This window comes from Acomys russatus, chromosome 23, assembly GCF_903995435.1.
Source record: "Acomys russatus chromosome 23, mAcoRus1.1, whole genome shotgun sequence".
Lineage (NCBI taxonomy): Eukaryota > Metazoa > Chordata > Mammalia > Rodentia > Muridae > Acomys > Acomys russatus.
In genome coordinates this window covers 23,292,537-23,306,008 of record NC_067159.1, presented here as the reverse complement: position 1 = coordinate 23,306,008, position 13,472 = coordinate 23,292,537, and the positions used below count along the sequence as shown (strand labels likewise).

The 13,472-nt window shown below is 46.9% G+C and overlaps 1 protein-coding gene and 1 pseudogene across 1 annotated transcript in view; both read right to left on the bottom strand.

Moving 5' to 3' along the window:
• The window catches only part of Cnn3 (calponin 3), a 31,570-nt gene that overhangs the window by 12,494 nt on the left and 5,604 nt on the right, over positions 1-13,472 (bottom strand). The gene's annotated exons all lie outside the window — the stretch shown is intronic.
• LOC127206231 (60S ribosomal protein L38-like) lies at positions 11,756-12,320 on the bottom strand (annotated as a pseudogene).

Genomic DNA, 13,472 nt, shown 5'->3' with positions numbered 1-13,472 from the left:
AACGGGGAAAAGACCTTTAGCCAATACAGTTTATTCACTATTTTTATCTCAAAAACTTTAATTTCTGAACACAAAGCTAAAATGACATTTTCCTCCTTGTAACAAAGCAAAAATAAAACAAACAAAAACCAATAACCCTAATGTTAGAAAAAAGATACAGCCTATAAAAATGAGAAAAAATACTTTGCTAGGTCAAGTGTGGGGCTGCATGCTTTTAGTCCCAGCACTTGAGAAGCAGAAATAAGTGGATCTTTGAGTTCAAGGCCAGCATGGTGAGTTCTAAGCCAGGACTATTTAGTGAGATATTGTCTCAAAAATAAAAAACAAAACAAAAATACTAACCAAACAAACAATAACAACAACAAAACACAATTATACTTAAGAGTATTAATATCTAAAATATATAAATAGAATACATAAAGAATTTCAGATATGAAACATCAAGACAAAAATCATCCCATCTGTAAGTAGGCTATGAAACAGTTCTCAAGAGAAATACAAATGGTCAATAAATACTCTTGGAAAAAAAATGGCTCAACAACAACCTTAGACATCATGGAAATGCAAATAAAAACTGCTTTGAAAGTCCAAACCATTCCAATTAGAATAGCTGTCATCAAGAAAGCTGACAACAAATGACAAAACCTAGGGAAGGAACCTTTATACACACTAGTGGTGGAGTGTAGGCTTTGTAGAGCAATTTGGAAATCAGTATGGAGGTCTCTTAAAAACCGAAAACAGAACTAATACACGCCCCAGCCACAATGCTCTTGGCTACACACCTGAAGGAAAGGACCCTAAGTCAACATGCCATGGAGATATGTTTACTGCTACACTAGTTCCAGGAAATGGAACTAAGGAGATGCCCATCAACAGATGAATGGACAAAAAGGTGGTACACATACACATCAATAGCTGGGCGTGGTGGCACACACCTTTAATACCAGCACTAGGGAGGCAGAGGCAGGCAGCCTTTGTGAGTTCAAGGCCAGCCTGGTCTACAGAGTGAGTTCCAGGACAGCCACAGCTACAGAGAGAAACCCTGTCTTTCGGGGGGGCCGGGGGAGGAGAAAGAAAGAAATGCAAGTGAGGACCACAGCTCTGAGAAGTATGGTGGCTGGTAAGCTGGGGCTGAGGTGCAACAGCATCTTCCTGTAAACACCAATGAGGGATAAAGACCAAGAGAAAGGCCTTATGGGTAGACCAGCCTATGGTCAGTCGGTTCTCACTCCTCTTGAACATCAACTGTCCGTCTGTCCTTCCTTCAATGCTGAGAACCCAACTCAGAGCAGTAAGTTGAGTCACCCCGCCCGTGTCTCTCTTCTCTCTGGCGCCTCTGCCACCTGCTTAAGCCTTGGTTCTCTGGTCTGGGAAGTTCAGAGAAGCTGTTTGGAGCTGCTCTTCCCTCAAGTGCAGGCCAATCTGCACAGTTCATCTTTAGTCCTCACTTCAGATTTCTACAATAGTATTTGTTCACAGAAATTAAATTATGTGCCGGGCAAACTTAGGAGCCTTCAAAGCTCAGTCCATAACTCAGTTCCATTCCTTTGTACTAAATTTGGCAGAGATGGGAGGCACTAGGGAAAAGTTATTAGGCTAAAGTGACAATGACAGACAACAACTGAGAAATACCAGGTGAACCATAGTATATAAATATCTCCTCATTGCCCCTCCCAAACTCACCCCCTTCCACAAAGTAAGAATTATCCTCTGTCAAATAAAACATAAGACAACACAGGAAAAAGACTCTCTTCAAAACCACAAGCCCCAAGGGCCTGCACTTCCTAAGAGCAGAAAGAGACACTACATCAGATAAGAAGCCTTCTAGTTGCTAGGAGGCAGCCAAGAACCTGGCACTGGTTTTAGAACGTTTCGCTGGAAGCCTCCAGGGAGACAGAAGGTTTCAGACATCTCAGCACTGGATTTGAAGCAAGCTGATGCTGCTGTGGTGCTGGGTTTGATGTGAACAGCTAGCATTCCACAGGAGGCTGCTAGCACACCTCAGGGTGGTGGGCTCACTCTCATGGGAAAGGAACTGCCTGATGGCCACACATTCCAGGCACGCCACAGGGTCGTAAAGAGCACTTGACTCTTTTTTTAATTACTGTGCATCCTCAACAGGGCTCTGATTCAGGAACTCTACAAACACCAAAATCCCTAGCTCTTATAGTCCCCTTACACAAAATAGTACAGTGTTTCCACACAGCCCATGTGAATTCTGCATATTGTAAATCATCTTTTGACTTACCATACCCAACACTATGTAAGTGCCAGACATATGGCATGCTGAATCACCCCAACTATCTACCTAAAATTCACTCCTGGCAGCATCTGTGGCAGTTTAAATGAGAAAGTTCCCAAAGGCTCATGTTTGAATGCTTAGTCTCCAGCTAGTGACCTAAGAAGGATTTGGAGGTACGGCCTTGCTGGACGAGTGTGTCACTGGGCGTGGGCTTTGAGGTCTCACAAGCCCATGCTAGGCCACGTCTCTGTCTGTCCAGTCTCTCTCTCTGCCTACTGCTGTGGATTAGAATGTAAAGCTCACCCGGTGCTCCAGCACCACCATGCTGTCTGTTTTCCACCATGATAATCACGAACTACCCCCCTCGACAACTGTAAGCAAGCCTCCAGTTAACTGCTTTCTTTTACGAGAGCTGCCTTGGTCATGGTGTCTCTGCACAGAGACAGAACAGTGACTAAATGGCATCTGTCACGTGTTTTCTGGATTCTTCTCTCAGCTCTTCTTTAGTCCTCTCTTCCATGCTCTGCTCAAATGGCTAGGAAGCACAGTTTGAAGGCCACTCCTGCCCCTGCCCCAAAGATCTTATTTTAGTGATACAGAACCTGAAAGTCATTCTGGGATGTGGAGTTGCTATGGAAATTTGAAAGTCAAGGACGATCGCATCCATGGCAGGTTAACACAGCGGAGTCTATGGGCAGAGGTACAGCCAGGCCTTCACACCAAGGCATCCCCACATGTATACTGTGTTAGCTTCCAGCTGTTGAGACAAAAACATCTGAAGCCAGGTTTATTTTGGCTCACAGTTTCAGTCCATGGCTCCTTGGCCCTACTGCCTTGGGCTGTGATGGATCAGAATACCACAGTGGGAAGGGTGAGACAGAGGAAACTGCTCAAAAGGAAGGGGCTGTGATCCAACACACCTTTAAAGGGAAGCCCCCCAATGAGGTCACTTCCTTTCACTGAGCCCCACAACCTAATGTTTCCTCCACACACAACCACCCATAGGGAGACAACCGAGCTTTTAGCAGAGACTTGCCAGACAAACATGAAGACACTACGACTTGATGATGTACAAATACTGAGAAACTGGCAAGAAGCTGAAGCTTTAGCGGGGCGTGGTGGCACACGCCTTTAATTCCAGCACTCAGGAGGCAGAGGCAGGTGGATCGTTGTGAGTTCGAGGCCAGCCTGGTCTACAAAAGTGAGTCCAGGACAGCCAGGATTGTTACACAAAGAAACCCTGTCTTGAAAAAAAAAAATAAATAAATAAGCTGAAGCTTTAAAAAGGCCAAGAGACACTAATCTGGTGCCTAATCCAACCAGCAGGACAGATTGAAGGAAAGGCATTTCACCTCTGTCTACAAAAAATCTTTAGATACTCAGGTGTAGAACATACATACTTAAAAGTATACTTTTAAAGTGCAACTCTAAACAGAGAGAGAGAGGGAGGGAGGAGGGAGAGAGAATGCGAGCGTGCGTGCATGTGTGTGTGTGTGAAAGAGAGAGAGAGAGAGACAGAGAGACAGAGAGAGATGGACAGAGAGAGAGAGAGAATGCGAGAGTGAGAGAGCACACAAATATGGCGGCTGGCTTCCCAGAACATGGTAAGATTAAAAAACTTTAGTTAATTAAGATAGAAACATCTCACTTGGTGAACAATGATGAATAAAATACGGAGGCAGATCTGCCCAATTCCTATACCTATCCCCCCAAAACAAGAGTATCCATTACTGATAGAATATGACTGTTGTGGAGGGGACTTGGGATTTCTGGTGACAGTATGCAAGCACCTGGCAGAAACCACACAAGAGACCATCTGCCCAGCCCTCCTTCTTTGAGGTAAATGAGGCACTTCATCTTTGCAGCTCACAATTTTATTGCATGGTGCTTGGTACACAACAGTCCTCCAACAGCGGCCTTCATCTATGGATCTTAGCGTCAGCCTAATGCCTCAGATTTATAGGTCTATCTTGTGACAGAAAGACACCTGCACCTCAGTGCTGCTGCGCTCAACACAGGTGTCACCTCTCCTCGATGAGCCGATCTAGTAATCCTAGATGGGTGGCTAAGCACAGAGTCACTCACTGTCTGTCGTAGGTCTGGAAGAAGGTCAGTCAGCGAGGAGCAGCCACTCTGCTGAGCTGAGGAGTGATCTGGAAGTGTGCTTATAAAACCTAAGCTAGGAGTCACAAAGATCTTATTTTTGTACAATAAATAAATTATTCGAGATACACCTAAAACCCTGCCCCAAAGGTCTAGAACTACCAGTGCTTTCTCGGCGAGCCAAGTTATACTAATGTTCTCTTTATAGAGCGATATAATTATTGTGTGTCTGAATCACAACAGCCTCAGGAGATAACCAAGGAAAGCATTAGTTACAAGAAACAGGCGTGAAAGGGAGGATGTGAACTATTAAACCGTCTGCAGCTATTAGCACCCAACTTCGCAGAAAGCCAAATCTGTTTGCCAAAGAATCATCTAGAACAATAGTTTTCAGTCTTCCTAACACTGAAACCCTGTAATACAGTATCTGGTGTTCTGGTGACCCCCACCATAAAATCATTTCACTGTTACTTCATAACTATAATTTTGCTACTGTTATAAATCAGACCCAAAGGCTGAGGACCACTGGTCTAGACTCTTGCCTGCACAGAGATGCCTTATCCGTGGCCAGGTTATCATCCTGACTGAAACAGGAGATAGAGTTAAGAATCGAATACAGACTGTTGGGTGATAATTAGTCACTGTACCCTGCCTGGCTAGACCACACCCATGACAATACTGTGATCCAGATGTATTCTAAAAGAAGACAACAAAACTGATGTCAGTCTAGAAAGATCCAACTGCTGGGGGAAAGAGTAAAGAAATCAGACACAGCCAAGCACAGATGGTTGTAGTGGCACACACCGGTAGGATTTGCTGAAGGAGGAGGAGGCAAGGGGATCACGAATTCGAGGCTAGCCTGGGCTACACATTTTGCCAGGCGTAGTGGTGCATGCCTTTAATCCCAGGACTTGAGAGGCAAAAGCAGGCAGATTGCTGTGAGTTTGAGGTCAACTTGATCTACAAAGCGGAGTCTAGGACAGCCAAGGCTACACAGAGAAGCCCTGTCTTGAAAAAAAAAAAAAAAACAAAACCAAACATACAAACAAACAGCTAAGCACAGTGTCCTATGTTTATAATCCCAGCACTTAGGAGACAGAGGCAGGAGGATTAAAAGATGGAAGCTAACCTATCTCACTGAAAGTAACAATGAATGAATGAATGAATACTCAATCAATCATAGCCTATTGTGAAAACTGGATAGCCAGAAGTAACTATACGTACCCTAGAAGGGCCCTTAAATTTATGGGAAAGGATAGTTATGACCTGAGCATTAATAAAGTCTTATAGGAGAGCCAATTTATTCTGAGACACATGGAGGTTAGACCCAGGATAAATACATAAAAGTCCCAGGGAAATGGACTAAAAGCCAAATGGACAAATAGCCTGAGACAGAGATGCCTCAATGAAGCACAAGCAGGAAGCCCACTCGCAAGAAAGCCAGCTGGAGAAGATGCTCTCTCGGATAATGGGCCCCCTTGTCTGTAGAGACTCTGCTGAAGGCGGAACAGATGAGACAAAGCTGCTTCTCAAGTTTGCATTGTCTCTGTTGCCACGGCTGGAGCACACACCCATCTCCACGGCACCCGATGGTGTCGGTTCTTTGCTGCTGTCCAGATTCAGGACCGTAGCTACCTTTGAATCGGCACCTGGGCAGCGCTGAGGTCTATGTGGGCGGTGTTGGCTGCAGTGCCTTCTGCAGCTCTGGGATGTGTGTTGACTTCAACAAGTTTGCCTTACAGGATGCATCTCGAGATCAACTGTGATTTGAGGAAGTCGCAAGGCTCCCTATCCACTAACTACAGAGCTGGGTGATCAGGACAGGCAGGAGGCAAATATCAGCCCTAACTTTGGAAGTCCACCCTGGGACCCAGATCTGTCGTCTCAGACTATGAGTGCCTTTATTACAGTGGTGTCCGGTCCACTGGGCGGTGATGGCCTAACAACCAGCTACAGACATGGAAGACTAAACTTTAGAGGCTGGTTACGGGCTAGCTGGGGAATCGCACAAATACACTAGCCGTGCAGGAAAGCCCTCCTTCTCCCTCCGTGAAAATCAGAGGACATGAAGTTTCCATCAAATTACAGGATGGAATTTCCAACTTCCCCCTGACAGAAAGCTCCCTTGTGCCTCATGAAGTGGCACGGGGAGCCACTGAAGTCCTGAGTGAACGTTGGCACGGGCATGGCCAGGTGAACCTCAAGAGGCCAAGCCCTTTTCTGGTCTGGGTGCAAATGGGTGTGTGCAGAAAATATCCACCAGAGCCTCCCTGCCCTGCGCGCACCGCCTGAGAATGGCTGCCCTGCAGAGACTGCTCTGGATCTGTTTCCTTGCTCAACTGCATGCCTCCTCCTCATTTCCATATAGCCGTTTGCCCATCCAGTTGTATACAATAGCCTTATAAGCACACTGAGCTCCTAGGCTACTGTGGTTTCTCCATCAGAGAGCCCAGTCCACCCCATCCCAGCTTTTCTGTATATGTGTCTGTCCTTTCCTCATTCTCGCATCTGCCCCAGTCAGGGTTCCCACACCCCAAGCTCTGCAAGGACATGCGAGAGACCCGAAGTTAAAGACTTGTGTTCTTTTCATTCTTTTAATATGATAATGTGAAAAATAATAAACTTAGGGGTTAGAGTCACATACTTGCACGCCACCGTGACCTCCATAAATGCCACTGAAGACAGGTTAGGTGCACACTGACGTTTAATCTTCTCACAACAAAGAAGAAAATAATTATTTACAAAACTCAGTTTTTCCACACACATACACACACACACGCGCGCGCGCGCCCTCGAACACAGCTTCCCCTTTCCAGTTAGGACCCGGTTACGAGGCCTTAGAACACCCTTATTATTGTCTGTGACTGTCATGCAGTTTGAATACACCCAAGAGGAACAAAGCCGGTCTTCAGGAACTACAGTGTCAGTCAGTATTCTGCCCCAGGATAAAGGTCTCCCAGAGGTGATCTGACAGACACATAGGCACAGAACCCAAAACGGAAATCCGACTTCCCATCCACCCCACCCCACCCCAGGTCAAGGGCCAGAGGAACGAGTGGAGGAACAAGTGCCCAGACAGCAAAGGGACTCGGCTGACACAAGCAGCAGAGGGCAATGTACTCCACACACAGACCAGACCACCTTCACTCAATGACGCCCCAGCCTGCACTGCCTCTGGTTTAGGGCCCTTCACTTTGTTCCCACCCCTGCTAACCCTCACCTCCACTCTGCTCCCAGCCTTTCCCCGCACTAGCCCTTCAATGGGCACAGGCTCCCATCTTGACTGAAACAAGCAAACCATTGGGCGAACCTGATGCCAGCTTCGAGGCACTGACCTGTTTCTCTTTCATGTCTGTCCAGCCCTCTCCACTTCCTCTCTGAGTGCTCCTGCCTCCTAGAAAACGTTGCACTGAGGACAGTCTCTCGGAAGGTTAGCAGTAAGAGCTTGGCAGTTTGATCCAGGGCCCGTTTCCAGCCCTCCTGGACCTCTCCAATTCTCCTCCCTCCTTGTCAATGACCCTGGCCTGGGGCTCCTCACTCTGGCCTGCCCTCTCCAGGCTCGGCACCTTTCTTCTTTGCCCCTTGAAAACTGAGCTTTAGCCTAGAAACTAACGCTGAGAAGGGCTGGAAACTGGTGGAGCATCACCTCTCGTGCCAGGGCTCCTCTGCTGCAAACAGCAGCTCTTTGTGGCTCTCACACCTCAGGGCTGCTGAGAACCATGAACACTGCAGAGTTCCCCTGAATGTCCCCTTCTCCCCGTCAAGACACTGAAGACTCTTCACACTCAGCAGCTCTCCCTCGGTGTCCATGGGGACTGATTCAAGGGCATCACCTCCCAACCACAAATACCAAAATATCCAATGCTTGACCCCCTTGCATAAAGTCGTATTTTTAAGTAGTACATGCAAGTAACCTATGCGCACCCTTCCATGGCTTTTTATGGGTGTAGGACTGGAGATGGCCCTCGGGGCCTCCTGCCTGCTATGTAGGCACTCTACCAGCAAGTTACACCTCCAGCCTCCCCTCCTATAAATTCAAAATCATCTCTAGATCACTTATTATATTGCCTTACATATCACCTAAATTATGTTTCCTAAAAGAAATGCAATGCTTTGCAATTACTATGCTGTACTGTTCTGACCATTGGTGGTAAATTCTGTGCACATGCTCAGTACAGACACAAACATTTTGGGGAATATTTTCAGCCCATGGTTGGTTGATACCACGGATGTGAAGCTCACAGGCACAGAGGGCTGACTGCACATCACTGCAATTAATTACCCGATGCCACTTGACGGCCATTTAACATGGGACCATTCTGACGCCAAAGTATTACTTATCAAATTGTTTCTGATGGAATTGTCCTCACTCCTGCCCACGGTTGAGTCCCCAAGCAAGAAGAGTGAACAGTGAAACAGAGACAACAGGCATTGGTGACTCAGTGCATGATTAGAAAGAGCTAAAGCCAGGCCACTCACATAGTTTTGTTGTTTGGATGTTGTTTGTCTGGCTCTATTTCTGGGATTTATTTAGGTATGGATGGTCCGAGAGGGGGTGTATATGAACGTGTGGGCACCTGTGTACATGCAGAGACCTAAGAAAAGGCCACCAGGTGTCCTCGTCCATCACTCCCCACCTACTCCTTTGAGATAGGGTCTCTCCCCGAGTGTGGGGCTCAGTTTTCTCATAGAGGCTGGAAACAGAGATCCTCCTGTCTCTACCTGCCTTGCAGCTGAGGTCACAGGGTTGTCACATGGGAACTAAGATCTGAACTCCAGACTCCCTGACTTACAGCATGCACTCTACCGATGAGCCCTCTCTCCTGCCCCTGGTGTCTGGTTTTTTTCAGCCTTGCGACTTACTCTGTAGCTGTAGCCAGTCTTGAATTTCTTATCCTTCTTCCTCTACCTTCCAAGTACTGGCTTTCAGTTGATTAAAAAATAAAGTAAAATAAAACTGTGACCTTTTCCCAGTTTTATACCATTGGATAAGAGAATTAACTGCTTCTTAAAAAAATGAAAACTGCACAGGCCTTTAATCTCAGCGCTTGGGTGGCAGAGGCAGGCAGATCGCTGTGAGTTTGAGGCCAGCCTAGTCTACAAGGCGAGTCCAGGACAGCCAAGGCTACACAGAGAAACCTTGTCTCTAAAAACAAAAGCAAACAAACAAAACAAAATAAAAACTGCTTAATACTTAGTATACACTTGCGCATTGGGTCCAGAGCTATATTCTTTCCCACACAAGCATCTTTAAAGGAACTTTGCCAGTATGAATGTAGGGAACAAATCACGGAAATACGTACAACAGCCTAGAGTTGTTTCTGGAATATCCGAGTGACATTCAAGGTGATTCGAGCCAGGGAGATGAGGGTGAGGGATACAGGGTTCTTTCACTGCTTTGCTCTTACATTTTGGCACCACGCCCATTCTTCACAATTATTTCATTCACGAAACAAAAATTAAAGAGTTGGAGAGGTTCTCATGAGCAAGGAAGAAAGCACAGAGGACATACCCAGAGGCTGAGTGCCAAGCAGGACTCTGGACCCACGTCTGCCCCAGAGTCTGAGCCTTTTTTACTTCCATTCCTCTGCTCTCTCCAGTTCATAGCCAACTCATCTCAGAGTAGCAAGAGAAGAGAGTGGAGTACGCCTGGACCCCAAAACCGCAGAGGAGATGGAGGAAAGAGGACTGCGTAGGCGGAGGAGTTAGATCAATCTGGGCTGTGGTGTAAGACCCTTCTACCTCAGAAAAAGAAGAGAAAGAAGAAAAAGAAAAAGAAAAAAAAAAAAAAAAAGGAATAGCAGCAGCAGCAGCCACTATCCCTGTCCCTCTGTGTCACTGTATCACACTGATACACCAGAGCTGCTGCCAGCCAAGAGCACTGTTTCCAATAGGGGAATCCGCAGTCTCAGGGGGGCAGTGCCAGCACGGTTCAAAAGTTCATAGAACATATTTCGTAACAATAGCTCCGATTGAAAACGTTTCTACTGGTCTCTCTGGAAAGTAGCCTCTTGCCACAGGTGTTTTGGAAGGTACCAGGAAATCAAGTACAGGAAAACACCTAAAACAGAGTCATTGGCCACCGAGAAGAAAAAGAAAGGGTAAAAAGATCAAGCCAGGAGAGGTGGAAAAAGCTAGAGATGACCGCCTAGCTGGCCAGATAGGTGTCTAGGTGTGTCTGGTCCAGGTGTATCTGGTCCAGGTGTGTCTGGTCCGGGTGAGCAGCATGAGGGTTCCTAATACAGCATCCAGGTTCTCTGCAGAAACAGAGGGAAACCCACAGCAAATGTCCAGGCTCAGAACAGCCTGAGCAGTGCAGTTTTGCTGCTAATGGCTATGGATCTCCACAAGCTAATGCAATTCGTGTACAAACACTTTCTATGCATGATGGGAGGTAATAAAATGACTACTGTTGCTTTTCTTTTAGGGGAATGAGTATGTGTGGAAGACAGAGGATAATGTGGGGCAACATTCCTCAAGGACCCCCCCCTCCCCAAGACAGGGTCTCTCACTGCCCTGGGACTTGCTTAGTAACTAGGCTACCTGGCCACTGAGCTCCAGCAATTTATTTGCCCCTCTCTGCTTCCTCAGTGCTGGGATTACAAGCATATGCTACCCAGCTGGTGTTCCCCCTCTCCTGCAAGGTTTTTCTGGGGGGGATCAAAATTAGGGCCTCAAGGCAAACACTCTACCACTGAATTATCTCCCCACCCCCACCCCTTTAAGACAAGATTGCACAAGCTGTCTTCAAACTCACCACCCAGCCAAGGATGGCTTTGAACTCTTGATCCTCCTGCCCGCACCTCCCAAGTGCTAGGATTACAGGCTCGTGTGACCATGCTGGGTTTATACAGTGCTATGATTGAACCCCGGGCTTTGTGTATGCTAGGCAAGCAGCCTACCAGCTGAGCTACAGCCCCTGGCTTGCTGTTGCTTTTTAAATAGAAGCATATGTCAGAACTAACCAACAGTAAGAGAGACTTGCTACACATGGTATGAATTATTTTTTCTCAGATTTCCTCCCACATGAAGCAAAAAGAGGGGGAGAAAAGTGCAGCAATGAAGCTCATGCTCTGCCCACTGGCTGAGCCCTGTGTGTAAGTAGCAAGGAGGGCTGGGGAAGCTGTGATTTAAAAAAGACAGATCTGAGGGGAAGAGAAAAGATGGGCTTCTTCTTGCTCACAGCTCTCTGGCTTTCCCATTGAAGACGCCCCGCCCAAGAGGCACACCCACTGCCTACAGCTTCCCAGCTCCTGCTCAGAAGGAAGATACACAGAGACCCTGTCGCCTGACCTCATAGGGGAAACTGAGCCAGAAAAGAGCAGAGGGCGCAGGCCTTCTGGAGGAAAGGCATCATCAGGATGCTACAGGAACTTCTGGACAAAGATCCAGGGACCCATCACATTTTTTTTTTTTTAACTTTCCAGGGTTTTTAATAGTCGATGCAGAGGACTGGTTCATTTCAACTCCTTCACTGCCAAACCAGGGGGCAGGGACTGCTTCAGCTTCGCCGCCTTCCCCTCGTCCCTGAGGAGCAGGGTGCAGAGGTACCTACCTGCTGCAGCAAACCTCAAACTTCACACTCTCCTTGTTCCTCTTGATCCTGACAGATTTGTGATCCTTCCGACAGGTCTATGAGCAGAAAGTCCTTGACTTCCTCAGTTTTCTGAGGCATGGCGATGGGCACTCGGCACTGGAGACCACACAGCGGTAAGAACCCCCATATTCTTGATGAAAAGGGGAACAGTGTAGGGATGCTTCCGACCTCTATCAGAAGCCTCGGATATAAATGAAAGCTCAGCTTCTCAGACAGTATCAGCATCCACAGGACACATACAGCTCAGAAGCCAGAACTAAACTTAAGCGGCCAGTAAAACACTTGACTGGTCAGCAAAGTGGCCAACATGCATACTGTGGGCACCCTGGGCTCCAGGCATTGTTTTGAACACTTGACACAGATGGTCTAGGTCGGAGCTTTCCCTCAACAACCTTGTAAAGGTAAGTGTGACAGCCATCTCCACTCTGCAGCTGAGATATAGACAGGCTAAGAAGTCACTTGCCCGAAGTCCACATCGAAACCTAAAGAAACGGGATTCCAACCCAGGGCGCCTACTCTTCACAAAAGCTTCGCTCACTCACTGACAGGAACCAGAGATGGTGCTACCAGGACGCCTTTCAGTGCTCAGAAATCCATGTGTGTTTATAAAGCTTGCAAAATATGTTTATATTGCTTACCATAAGGACTAAATGTGAGTCCCCACAACCAACCAGGATGCACTCTCCCATTCCAGAAATACCAAAAATAATTGAGGATTCAAGAAGACAGGCATTAATAGTTAAGAGTCCATGTATGGCTGAATTTAAAGCCAGAAAGAATCAACGCTCAAGAGCAACATGGGACCTGCCCCACGCTAAGGACAAGCTTCCCATGGTCACCAACACATCCCGAAAAGAGAGTTAAGATGGATACTATGAAAACAAACCAGAAAACCAAAACCATCCAATTGTGCTTTAAAAGAGGAAAAATACAGTCACAAATAATATTAACCATCTCAGCCCACAAATCCAGTGAGTGAAGAATAGGGGGGGAAATCATTAAACCTACACGTAGTCAAAACACCCACACACAAAAGAAACTCATTACTTCTCCTATGCTAATCTGGAAGGACACACACATGCAGGCACACACACGCCTCTAGCTACTGGAAGTAGTCACAGTGTTTTCACAGTCCAGCCTATTTCTGAACTCTAAACCTGCAGGTGGAAGCTGACAATATAATGCTCTCAGACCGTGAAAGGCTACAGGCCCCAGCACAAGATAGGAGTGTTCCAGAGCGGGTATGGTGCCTTTCCTCATCCTTGCATGTGCATCTTCTTTATGTTTTGGTCAAGAAGAGGGGATGGAGGTAAAAAAAAAAACAAAAGCAGGCTAGCAGACAAACCACAGTTACTAGTCCCTTCCAGCAGCAAAGACACTGACCTGGGGAACAGCCCCTCTGTCCCACATGGGAGGTTAACACCGGAGAAGGCTTTTCAGAAGGACTTCCACCATTTCTCGGTTAACTGGGAGTCCAAGAAGAAGTTTTCCCTAGCAGAGTTCCCCCAAATCAGCAACAAAGATGGAATT